Raw genomic sequence first — 13,781 nt, forward strand, 5'->3', positions numbered from 1 at the left:
AGTTTCTTTCTTCTTATACATTTTTGCAGCTAAGCCTCACCCCCCCTTTCCCCTCCCTTCCTCCCCCTCTACCCCTCCCTTCCCTGGTAACAGTTACTAAGCAAACAGCAATTACATTTAAGCAGTTAAGTCATTCTTGGCAGCTATAAGTCTAGCTTGTTAGTAACTTCTTTAAACCGTTATCTTGTCCTTTTTCCCTTTGAACTGTTATTTTCCCTTCAACCAGAAACATGCAGGCCTCATTATTACCGCTTGGGGCCGGTATGAGCAGGGGGTTGCACACAGATAACTGGTTGCTTACACATTCCAATTGCACCTGGCTTGTGAGGTTGATTAGAGTTTAAACATGGGAGAAGTTTGGTTCTTTTGGGCCTAGTGCAGGAAGGCTTAATTGCCACTAGTGGCCTTCCACCCTCCCGAGTTACCTAGGGTTATGCCTAGTGACACCAACACCAACAGCCTTTTGGCTATGAGTGAGCTGAGGGGTGAAAACATTCTTTCTACACATTGGGATGCTTGTTCCTGCCACCTCAATAAGGATCCTTTAAAATACAGCCAGCTCTCCTGAACTCCTTTCCCCCTCATGCTATTCTCCCAGCACATGTGGAGTGCTGTTAGTAACTATTCTTAGTGAAACTTGGTAGAAATATATTCTCTTTGCAATAGATTTCTTCTTTTTTTTCTCTCTCTCATGTTCTTTTCATTACAATTGATCCAAACTTCATAGTGACTCTGGGAGCATTCTTTCCTAATTTTTTTTTATAAAAATAAAATTCAAAATAGAGAATTTATAACTGAAATATCCACTTTTATTATCTGTTATTCTAATACTTTCTTATATCATGCCTAGGACTGTGGTAACATAAGGTATGTCTACACAGCAATTAAACATCCAGAGCTGGACCAGGTCAGCTAACGTGTGCCTGGGCTGTAATATTGCTGTGTAGACATTCGAGCTTGGGTTCTGGCTAGAGCTCGAATGTCTACACAGCAATTTTTAGCATCCCAGTCTGAGTCAGCTGATCCAGGCCAGCCATGGCCATGTAGCAGGACTTTTATTCCAGTGTAGACATACCCCAAATGCCTTCCAATAGTATAACAAATTACATGACTAATATCTGTAACATGGAGTTTCAAGTTCTTTAGAAAAATATATCAATTCAGAATTCTCTACTGCACTTATTTTTGGTTTTATAATCAAAACAATTCTGTAATATTTTCACTTTTCAAAATTCAATTTTGAGAACTTAAGTTTCCTAATTTTTACACTGATTTATAGAGTTTTGAATAGTCCTGCCTCAGAACCAAGTTACCTGAGAAGTTTATTGCCCTATTTCATACCCAACCACAATTGCATAAAGCCGGGCCCTATGTTTCCTCAGTTAATCTGTCCCTGTCTAGTAATAATTTTCATTTTCTTTGCCGGCTGTAATCAGCAGTTGTACTGAATTAATTCACTGTATCCATGTGAGAAATATTCTTATGATTTTAACGCTGGAGAAATTGAGGCACCAAGAGAGAGTGATTTGCCTGAGGTCAGACAAGTCTTTGCCAGAACCAGGAGTACAGCTCAGCTGTTAGTTGCCATTCCTAGGCTTTAGCCATTAAGCTACAGTACTTCCATTTTTCCCACCTGAACCATGTTGTTTTTGAAATTATTTTGATGTCACAAACAAAGTTATGGTTGCTACTTATTCCAAAGTTACAAGGACTCTGAGGAAGCACAAATCCTGTTTCTCTGTGTATGTACTTTCTCTAATAAAATGACTTAAAATGTCTTGTAAAGTGTATTCTAGTGTGGTATCTGGTATACTTATTAATTTAAAAAAATAGGAAAGGTACACATAGAATATTTTCCTTTACTTTTCCCAAGACTGTCCTTTGAGCCACTTGTTTCCTCTGATTTTCTGTTGCTGGAAATGTGACTGCTTCTTGCTGACATGATTTCAGCTTTTTCAACTACAGTGAAACTTGTTACTAACGGCATCGCTGTTTGTATTAGCAAGGCCCCACTGAATTTGTGGTGTTCTGCTCTGGCATCAGCTCTATCATCATTAACACTAAAAGCTTTGTTGGCCAAATTATCCCCCTATTGATACCTCTGATAGCCCTGATCTGTCTAGTGGATTTGTAAAAGAGCAGCCATCTGCCACTTAGCCCATGTCTACACTATGGACCTTACAGCGGCACAGCCGTACCGCTGCAGTTGTGCCACTGTAAGGTTTCCTGTGTAGCCACTCTATGCTGGCGGGACAGAGCTCTCCTACCAGCATAATTAAACCATCCCCAACAAGCAGCGGTAGCTACATTGCCATTTTTGTAGGTGAAACTTGTTGGGCAGGGGTGTGGGTTTTTTTCCCACACCCCTGGCCAACAAAAGTTTTGCTGGCAAGTGCTCATGTTGACAAAGCCTTAGTGAATTAACTTACTAATGCACAAGTTATGCTGGTTCTGCAAAGCTGAGCCAAACCAAAGTAAAATCAGTAAAATAATGGCATTGTTCTAAGCTCTCCTGATTTTATCATGGGTTTGTTAAGGATTTGTCACCAAGCTTCAGTTCCTGAAGTCAAGTGATGTCTTTAAAATGCTTTAATAAAAAAGGTTTCTGGCCCTCAGGCTTATACAGCAAAACTGGAACATGTGCTGTGCCTATCCTAAAACTCAAAACCCAGGAGACCTAATAGCTATATTGATTGTTTTTATGCAAGTGGTCTGATTTATTAGGGCCAGAATCCATACACACCCCACCCCTCCCCCTAAGCACAAATAGTTTCACAACTACAGTTCCCAGAAGCCTATGCGGGTAGAGACATGCGCTGCAGCCCGGACCCTGCTCGAGCTTTTCCCGCGGATTTTATGTAATCCCGGATCTAGGCGCGGGAACGATTCTCCTCCCCCTGACCGCATCCCGCGGGAGCCGGGTCCAGCGCGGCTCCTTTGGGCCAGTCCATGGGGCGCGAGGCGGGCTCTCCGGAGGGGTGGCGCAGGGTCTGTATGTGAACAGAATTCTCCCGCCGGCCGGCGCCATCTTTGCTGCTTGGGGGTAACAGGGGGTCCTGTTCCCGAGGCAGCAGCGCCCCATCCCTCATTCAAGATGGCGACGGCGGGGTGATTGACATGCCTAGTCACGTGGGCACTAGCGGGTGAGCCCCTCTCTCCCCGCAGACGAGCTCTATGGTGCAGCCGGCCACACAGGCAGCGGCGACGCGGGACGGCGCCTCAGCGGGGTCTCTCGTGCATCAGCGGAGGGGCTGCGTCGGGTGGCCTCAGTCAGTGTCGCTTCAGCAGCGGCCTTACAGGGCGAGAGCCCGGGGAGCTCGGCTCGCTTGCCCGCTCCGGCGCCGGACCGCGGGAGGAAGCGGCGGCGGCGGCGGCGGCGGCGCCGCCCTGGGGCGGGGGAGGGGACAGACCCGAGCCCTGCCCGCCCGCCCGCCTGCAGCGCTGGGCTCCTCGTTCGTGCGGCTTAACCGGCAGGCGCCCGTGTCCCCGCTAGCCACTGCGGGGAGATGCCGGCGGGCAGCGCCGGGTTCCCGGGGGAGGAGGCGGGCAGCGGCGGCAGGTCAGTGCCGGTCACCGGGCAGGGTGACCGGCTGCACTGGCAGCGTGGGACGCGGGTCCTGGCGGGAGCAGCGGGGATTAGCGGCTCCTGGCCCCTGCCCGAGCGGGCCTGGGGAAGACGGTGCCGCGCAGGGGGGGTCTCGCCCCGCCCGCCCGGAGGCTGGCGGCGCTGGGGCTGCTCTCCGCTAAACCCGCGCTTTGGGTCGGCTGGCGGCTGCAGTGTGGCTCTGAGTGCGGGGCGCCCGCGCGTCACTTTCAGGTCATGCCGGGAACAGGGCAAAGCCGAGCAGGGCTGGGCGGGGTTTCTCTCTGCTTTTCACAGCCAGGCAAGGCGAGTCTGGCTGATGTCTGCGGCAGATAGAGGAGGTGAGGATCATCAAAGGACCAAGAACCCTTGTATCTCCGCTCTTGTTTCTCTGTCATTTCATTTATTGTCCAACGTGCCCGTCTGCTTATTTTCCTCTTCAGGATGGGTCGGGTGCACCATGGCCCTGGCTGAGGTAGTAGTTTGTGCTGTTGGTCGGGTTGTGACATTGCCCGCTGTGGAGATAACTGCGCAAGCTACTGCCTTGCTAGTGCTGGTGATGATCGGCTACAGATGAAGACAATGACAATGGGAATCCCCTTTGTTTTCCCGGGATTGCATGCTGATGGGGTGGCAAACAATTCTTCCCCCTCCTCCTCCTGCAGAAATTGAGCCTTTCCTTGGCTACTGAAATGTGAGTGATTCCTTTTTACGCCAGTGAGATATTGCTCTGTTGGTGCAGCTGGATGGAAGACCATTAGTTTTGGGGGTTTTTTACATTGTCTTTTGGAATTTTGGCTGAAAAGCCAGTACAGTATCTGCTTCTTTTAATGCTTAAGGTTATCTTTTCCTGCCACCTTTTGAAGGGGATGGATCTGATATTTTCTGAAGACATATGGGTCAATGACTGACTAGTATTGTTTCTGTGTATTTTGAATATGTATTGCTTCAAATGTTGTATTTGTATTTAAAAACACAAGTATATATAAAATCACAAGTATATACATATACTGAAAAACTACGGATATTGTCTGTTTGGGAAAAGCCAGTATGTATGAAGAGCACTTCATTGCTTATTGGGAAGACAATATTTGTACAATACAAGCTCATTAATTTTATTTTGCTTAATATTTACAAATTTCTTGTTCTGTTTTAGGTGAATCTTTAAAATGTCTGGTGTACATTTTGATTATTTTACAGTAAAGAAAATGAACCCAAGAAGTATGGATGGCAGAAATTCATATTGCTGGCATTTTTTATTAGAGTGATGATTGAGAGATACTTTTTGTGAATTTTAGTATGTTTACCACACATTAGGATGGTGTAAATTTAAAATGTATTAATATGCTTACAATAAATGTACATTACTTTGTCTTGTATTGAGAATTTAGTTCTTCACTATAACACTAAATTTACATTATTTCTGCATGTTTGCTATTCTAATTTCATTTGACACATCAGAAAAAATTGTCAGAGCTATGACTAATTTTTTTAAATAAAGCTAATGCCTTAGCACTAGCCATCTCTCACAAATACATTATATTTAGTAAATTGGGGATAGAGTTGGCAAAATGTATCTCATAGGTAAGGGGGGAGTTCTTAATGTTTCAACTTACCAATGAGCAAATACATCTTTTGTTTCCAAATCAGACTGAAATAATATAATAAAAATATATTCAGTTGCTTTAAAGATTGTTTTTATTATTATTATTTTGGGTACAAGTTGAACATGCAAGATTTTCTGTATCCTGTAATAATACTTTACATCTATCATTTCACTCAGCAATGTAGTCTTTTTGTACATTGGTAGGTACCCTACCCAGTGCAGTACTAGCCGTTTGTAATACAATTTCATCTTTAAAAAGTAAATATGATTTTCATTCTCTTTCACTAAGAAACTTTAAATGATTTTGCAGCTTGATGAATGAAGAATGGTTGTGTCAAAGTATTTTATTTAAATGTAGATAATAAATTCTGTTATAATACTACTTAAAAGGACAAAATGCATAAAAATACCCAGAAATCCAAAATGGAAGTGACTGAGATATGCAAACATATAACGAATTATGCTGCTTTACCAAACAAAGTCGTCCATTAAGTCACATTTGAAGTTAGCGTGTGCTAAGTTTTCAATCACTCCCAGGACAATGATCTAAAGTAAAATGCCTTTTGTTTTTCCTGTGAGTAGATGGTTCGTACTATAGAGTCACGGGTAGGAGAATATATTCTCACTTACTTACCACTGGGATTTTATAAGGTGTTCTAACACTTACCTCCAATGTGGAGAGCCTTGAATTCTAGTTGTATGTAAATACCTAGAGCTTCACTTTAGATATGTTAGTTAATTGGAACAAATTTACCCTCAAATGTGTTGTGTTCTAGTGGTTGATTATAAAGAATAAATTTAGAATGTTCATATAGATGGAGGGGATCCCATATTATAATAAATGTTTAATAACTTAATTGGTGTGGCATTAAAAAAATTGTACCTATGGGGACTAGTCGAAGAGAGCTGCTTTTTCTGGCACACGGGGTTGTTCTTTCGTTCTTAATATATAGTTGAAGCATCTATAATAAGTATGATTCCAGTCCCTACCTCCCAAGGACCACTTTAGCAAGATGTCAGTTTGGCTCTTTCAATGGTGGTATAATGCCCGAATTTCTCATTTAGTCTTTAAGGTACATGAATGAGTAAGGGGACTTCAGTTCTATTCCTAGGTCTGCCATGGACTTGTGCATGACCTTGGGCAAGTTACTTAGAGCCTGATTGGCCAGCTTTTGACTTCAGTGCAGCTGTTCATATGAATAAGGGCTGCAGGATCAGCCCTTTAGTCTCTGCCTCAGTTTTTCTTCTCTGCAAAATGGGAATAATGCCCATTTTACAGGTACTGTGAAATTAAATTTACTGTTGTTTCTGAAAGTGACTTGTGATTGCCAGATGGAAGGTAACTGAGTACAGAGTCAGTGTTTTACAAATTTAATGATCCTTTACCTGACTTAAGAAATCAATATTCAGAGACAAAAAACTTAAAATGCATCCTGCTGGTTCAAATGTTGTATTATTGTCACTATATACAACATTTTCTTTTTTATATTAACTGCAAGGGGTTTCAACTAATATCCTTTATGTGAATTCCCTATGGAAAAGTTAAAATAGGCACATGACTGAGTTGATGGGCTCCATGTGTGAAGGCATTTATTTATGGATATAGTATTCCTATTGTGTTTGCTGAGTGAGAAAGTAATGCAAGAAAAGTTCTTATGTAGTTTTGAGCACTTTTGTGTCACTAAATGATAAAAATGCATTGAGAGTCACAGCATAGTCGATTAAGCTTTAGATGCTCTTTTTCCGTGATCTGATGCCCTTCTGCACTGTTGTCTTACCTATTTTGAGAACAGGCAGCAGCTGCTCTCCCCTCCAGCTATGGTGTGTCAATGCCTGTTCCAAAGAGACTGGCACACATCAACCTAAAACCTTGTACTAATGACAGTTGTTTCCCTGGAGGGTGCAGTTGCCCTTTCTGTCACCAAGGAGAAGGCCCAGTCCCCATACTAGCAGAACTGATACTTAAAAACTCAAAATTGCTAGAGTGTTTAAAAAAAAAAAAAAACAGTGTAAGGCATATGATGAACAAAACATCCCATGTGCAATTTGGGGAAAAACCTTCAAACAATATCAAGAGTAAAGTATGCAGCGTTGTTGTTGGTCCCAGGATATTAGAGAGAGAAGGGGGATGAGGTAGTATCTTTTATTAGACCAACTTCTGTTAGTGAGAGAGACAAGCTTTTGAGCTTACACAAAACTTTTCTTTCGATCTGGGAAATGTACCCAAGACTTGTCTACACTTAAAATGCTGCAGCTGTGCCACTGTAGTGTTTCAGTGAACATGCTACCTATGCTGGTGGGAGGGTTTCTTCCATCAGTGTGGGTGCTCTACTTTCCAAGAGGCAGTAGCTAGGTCCATGGGAGAAGTCTCCTGTTGACCTAGTGCTGCCTACAGCAAGGGTTAGGTTGGTTTAAATGCATTGATTTGGGATGTGGATTTTTACACCCCTGAGCGATATATCAACCTAATTTCCTAATACAGACCAGGCCTTGGGGTGTCACAGCTAAATGCAAGGTGGAACAGATTGTTTAGCATAAGTGGTTAACACATATTTCAAGAGACCATTCTATATGAAATAGCCAGTTAATACCTCTCCATAGAGGGGAAAGGAGGGGGAAAAAGGACTGTGGGGAGGGTGGGATTTAGTGGATTATAGATTGTTGTAATAAGTGGGTTTATTTAGTCCATGATCTTTAGTGTGTAGCAAAGTTACGAATTTAAGCTCTCAGGCTTGTCTTTTGAAGGTATTGTGCAGGTTTTATTTGAGGATGAGGATTGAGATCAGATAGTGATGGCTTTGTGAAAAGTGCTCACCCATAGGTGATACAGTGTTTTTGTCTTTTATCATTTTTCTGTGTGAGTTTCTCATTTCACCCATATAGTTATTTAGTGTACTGGATGAGTAAAGTATGAATTCATATATAGTTAAGGCTATAAATATGCATTAAAGCATTCAAATGTTGCTTTTAAAAAGCACTTGAAAACTAGGAAATTCAAAGAAAGTTGTATGCAGAACCTTTACTCTGATCCTCTGAGTTCATCTCAGAAGTGATGCTACTCTTGCATCTTCAGCCAATCTGTTAAAATGGATACTCTTAGTGAAATGATAGATGGAGAGTGTGTTTTTGTACTGCACATTGATAAGAGGTGAGATCATACTTTGTTGTGAACTGCAGATGGGTGCAAAGGAAGGGTTCTTATCTTTTTGTAAATGAGCTACAAGTGTGATCATTTAAATATATATGAGGTATAGGAAAAGAGGTTTGGGGAAACTTAATTTTTGAATATTGTGGCTTATGTATTTGAGTTAGAATATTGTAGTTTTTTCAGTCTGCTAATATGTACTTACACCTTACCTGACAGATTCAGGAAGTCCCTTTGTTTTTAGAAAATATTTAAATCTCTTTTATTTCAGTGCTTTTATCTTTATTTTTTTAAACTTTCAGCCTTCCCAGTTCAGCTGGTGGATTTACAGACTTCAGTCTCTGTGTGAATGGATTACTGAAAAAGGTTGCACTTGGAGAGTGAATAGGGAGATGGGTCACTGAAAGTGTTCTCTAATTGAGAGTTAGTAGAACTGAATGAAAGGCTTACACCTGATGGGAATTGGCTGGAGGCTGTGTCTGCACTCTGGTGTGGTAAGCGTTACATCAGAATGAGGGATGCTGGCACATGTATCCTGGGAGATGAATATGAAGGCTGGACATAAACTGCCATTCCTTATTCCCATTCAGGATTATGATTGCTGAAGAGAAGGCCTTCTTTCTCTGGCCTTCCAGTCTCTCTCCCCAAAGCCTGCTTGCCGCTCTGCCTATCTTTCTTCCAATTTTCTGTGTACCTTTACTCCTTGCTCATGTTTCCTATCAGCTTGTGCTTACCTGCCCTCCAATACTTCCAAAGTCCTGCATTGCCCATTACCTCTCAATAGAAGTTGGAGCTTTCCTGCCTGTGTTGGACTCTTGATATGGTTCTGCTGCCGCCTCAGTCACATTAAGCTGTACTAAGGTAGTGATTTAAATCCCGAATGCCATCAGTCTGGCATTAGTGTGTGCTTGTGGAACAGTGGATTGTTTTTCCATCTTTTTCCTTGATCACAAGTTTTCTGTTTTTAAAATCTTCCAAGGTGAAATGCTGTTGCCTCATGTTCCTGTTCCAAAAAGGGAATTAAGAATTTCTGCCTCTCCCCCACCCTTAAGATGTGTGAAAATTCTGCTCCCACCCTCTTTTGCAGGGGAGTTAAGACGCTGCCACCAAATTCACCATGCACAATTCTCTTTCAAGAATATCCGAGTGGAAGGGTAACACACAGTATCCAGTCCATCTCCCTATGAAAGGGCTAGTTGGGGGTGCTGACATATTTTCACAGTTCCATTGCTGTGGCAATCACTTACTTGATAGACAACAATACAAGGCATATATAAAAATACCATCGTGAGTTGGGGTCCTGGAATGATGTGTAATTCTGATGGCAGTAGCCTTGAGCTGAAACTCCTGTCCTATTACACCCCCTCTTCAGGAAAGAAGATGTGAAGATCACAGGTGAGAAGAGAGAGAATGACCATGATCTTTTAGAGAGAAAAAATGACAAACTTTCAACTCTTGCACTCAATTTACATTTTCAAAGCTAAATTCCCAGAAAGTGCCAACAAAAATATTTTTTTATTATTATAGAATTGTGGCTCATGCTCCAATGTTTAAGGCTGAAGCTTAGTTTTCATTATAGGACTGTTTTAGCTGCTCAAAGTTTGTTTATGAAATTAGACATTTTTCTCCCAGAGATAAAATTGTGTAATGCATAACATTCAGAGTAGCAGCAGTGTTAGTCTGTATCCACAGAAAGAACAGGAGTACTTGTGGCACCTTAGAGACTAACAAATTTATTAGAGCATAAGCTTTTGTGGGCTACAGCCCACTTCTTCGGATGCTGTAGCCCACGAAAGCTTATGCTCTAATAAATTTGTTAGTCTCTAAGGTGCCACAAGTACTCCTGTTCTTTTTACATAACATTCACTTCTTTTTGGGGTGGTAGGGTGCGGATGGGGCAATATATAAGTGTACACACATGGAACATGCACAAAAAATTTCAGTTGGAAAGCAACTTCTTTGAGGAAGGAAGGTTGTGTGAGGTCAAAATATTTCATATAATTGAAATGTAGTTATCCTTCGCTATGATCAAAACTTGGAATGTTTTTCAGTACTTGAATGCAGAATTGTTGCTTTTTATGCTTAAGTAGGATTAAAAACTGTATCACTCTGGACAACGGGTTTCTACAAACCATAGGCTTGACCAGTGAGGTGGGCTTCTATGCAATAGGGTTATGATGATAAAAGGCTTCAGATGTGTGACCTATCTAATGTGAAGTGGTGGACGTGATTTTCTAGTTCTTATGCTGATTTATCATGTTATCAGCTATAATTTAAGTGTTTACTACTTTTATTTGTTAAGCCCCTTTTGGTCTGCTAGGTATATAAAGTAAACTTCAACATATCTTTCAGCAAAGATGCAAAACTATAGATAGTCATTTAGAGTCAAAGATACTAAGAAAATATTAATATATAGTATTAGTATTAAAATTAATACAATATTGATACTGGCTGGTATTTCTCTAGTGGATTAATATAGAGATTTAAAAAGTGAGATTAAAAATTAATATTTGAAGAAGAAAAGCTAATTGAAGGTTCTGTTCACAATCACTGTCAGGTCTGTTTATTCTGTAATTTATTTCTTCATTTGGGGGTGATCTTTATATATTCCCAGCCATCACTTGAGCTGTTAGTTTCCACAATCTGGAAAGATATGTTTGTTGATAGGTTACATGAGTGCCATGAGGAGACGTCAGAGTTAGGCTAAGATTTTAGATTAGACAGACAGGTTTGGAATAGAGTGATACATCTGTGAGTCATCAGCATAGAGATGGTAGTTGAATTTATGTTTGTGGATGAGATTACCCAGAGATATTGTGTACAGGGAAATGAAATAGGGACCAAGGACAGAGCCCTCACAGGCAGGCCCTCTCAGAGGTCCAGAGAGGCCTGGGCCACTTCCGGCTTTTGAGGCCCCTAACCACAATAAAAATTAAAAGTTATGCCACATGAAAACAAAATAAGGAACCAAAAGAAGAGGGAGATATAATATGATTATTTTTTTTATTTAACAAATGCTTTTCTAGCCTTTTTCTGTGCAAATGCACTAATTATTGAGGAAAAAATCTAGCTTTCATGCAAGGTCACAGTTGATATTAAGCATGGCAAGCCCATTCAAACGCTCTTGTCCCATAGTTGAACAGTGATATTTCTTTACCTGCTTAAACACGTTGAAGGTGTGTTCACCTGAAACCACTGATGCAGGAAAACTGACAAAAATACGCAATGCAATTGTGATATTAGGAAACATCTCAGAGTCCAAGTTTGAGTATTTCTTGAAGCAATTCCTTTGGCTTGCTATCCAATTTAAAATTCATGGAATATATTCGTTTGAGGAAGATGACCTCATCACTGAGATCTTTTGAGATTTCTTTGTTGTACTGTTGCTGAAATTGTTCAGCTGCAGAAAGTAGATCTTCATTACTCAGTCTGTTGAACTGCCAAAGAAACCCCAAAAGGGTACAAATTGGTGGCAGTGACTCAAATTGACATGTAAGACCTGATTGAATAGAGTCGATGACAAGGAAGACATTGACCCTATAATGCTGCTCGACATCAGATTCAGTAGGTAAGTTATGATTGGTGGAGAACTCAGATGAAATGCCAATATTCTGTGCTACTAATTTGGACTCAGGATCACATCTCATTGTTCACAAATCTGTTGAATGTCATTGATAAGACTTTTTCAATGTTATCCCTCTCAACATCAAGTGTAGCATTGTGTGCTTCAATTACCAGATTAGTTTGGTGGATCATTGTAAGTAGCTTCATCTACAAAGATGACATCAGAATGCGTTCAAATTTGGACATGTGCTTCTGAATAGACTGAAGTTCAGTTCGAGCCTGTACAATGAGATTGAGAGATTCAAGCTCATTTAAAGCCTTTCTCACTGAATTCAAATGCTGAGCAACTGGTTGAACACCATCAGTCCATGCAGACCATCTATTTTTGGATATCCCATGCAGTGAAACGGGAAGATATTGCTTCAGAATTTCCCACCTTTGTGTACAGCTACTGAAGAAATTGTACATTTGCTGAACAGTTCCAAAGTAAGTAATTGCCTCCTTGCATGATTCAGCAGTCAACACCTACAAGGTTTAGTGTGTGGTTTCCACAGCTGGAGAAAATAAAGTTTGAATTATGCTCAAGTAGAACTGCTTGTACACCTTTGTACTTCCCAGCCATATTAGATCCATTGTCATAGGCTTGACCAATGCAGACTTGAAAATCTAACTTAAAACCTTCTAGAATTGCTAGTGCTCAAGCAGCAATTTCTTTTCCAGTTTTTCTCATGAAGTTATCAAACAAAATAAATCTTTCTTCAGTTGAAAATTTTGAGCTGTCTACAATCTTAACATATCAAATAACCATAGTAGTCTGTTCCTTGTGAGAACAATCTGGAGTGGCATCAATAATGATTGAAAAATACTTGGCATTTCGAATCTCATCAAGAATTGTTGTTTGTACAAATGACCCACGTAGCTCAATAAACTCATTTTTATGCATGGGGAGCGATAATGGACTTGCATGCATTTTTGACTCTCTTGCAATTCTTGAACACGTTTAACATGCTCTGATAAAAGTGGGTCATATTTTCTAGACATAGTTGAGCTCCTCAGCAAGTTTCCATTTGCATGATCACCAATACTTTGACTGGAACCAAAGAAAGCCAATCCCCACTCAGAAAGAAAAAGGATGACATTCAGGATGTGCTCAAGAAGTTTTTTCCAGTTATTAGTTTCTGTAGAGAGTTCAGTCAAGAGTAAATTCTCAACTGAACTTTCAGCTGATGCTGCCCTACTGGCTGATTTCCATGCAACATAGTTTTCTTTGTGTGAAGAACTCTCTTGTGATGGTATTTGCTCTTTCAACTTCCTCCAACCTCTGTTGATGCTCCATCCTGATTGATCAGAGAGAACTGATGCATTTGCAGCACTTTTGTTCAAAATGAAGCAGGGTGCACAGTACAGAGATTGTTTTTCTGTACTCCAGCATAACCGGCTTCTTGTGCCGGTCTCACCATTTGGAAGAGTTTTTATCAGCAGGTGAGTAGGGAAAGCATGATTATCAGCATCTCGTGGAATGTTACTTGGAATTTCAAAACAACTAATTTGAAGAAAAGATTGCATTTGGTCAGCATTGCTCTTGTCAATAATTCCAATGTCAGTCAGTCAAACCTGTAGTACTCGTGAATTGCTCTTGCTGCATAAGATCTACATTCTCCTGTTTGCTGTTGAGTTTCTTGATCATACACAGGATCTTCTGCTGCATCTTATACTGTTGGCACATCTCCTTGACTACTGTCCTCATCTTCAGGTATTGGCATTGAACTGTCACCTGTTGCAGTTGCGGAGTTTTCATTATCTGTAGCGTTGTTTGTTGGGTAAGGTGTTTTTTCCAGTGGTTTAAGAAATGAAGTTACTGGCTTTGAGCTCTTAGCTGCTGC

Source organism: Trachemys scripta, chromosome 1 (assembly GCF_013100865.1).
Source record: "Trachemys scripta elegans isolate TJP31775 chromosome 1, CAS_Tse_1.0, whole genome shotgun sequence".
Classification (NCBI taxonomy): domain Eukaryota; kingdom Metazoa; phylum Chordata; order Testudines; family Emydidae; genus Trachemys; species Trachemys scripta.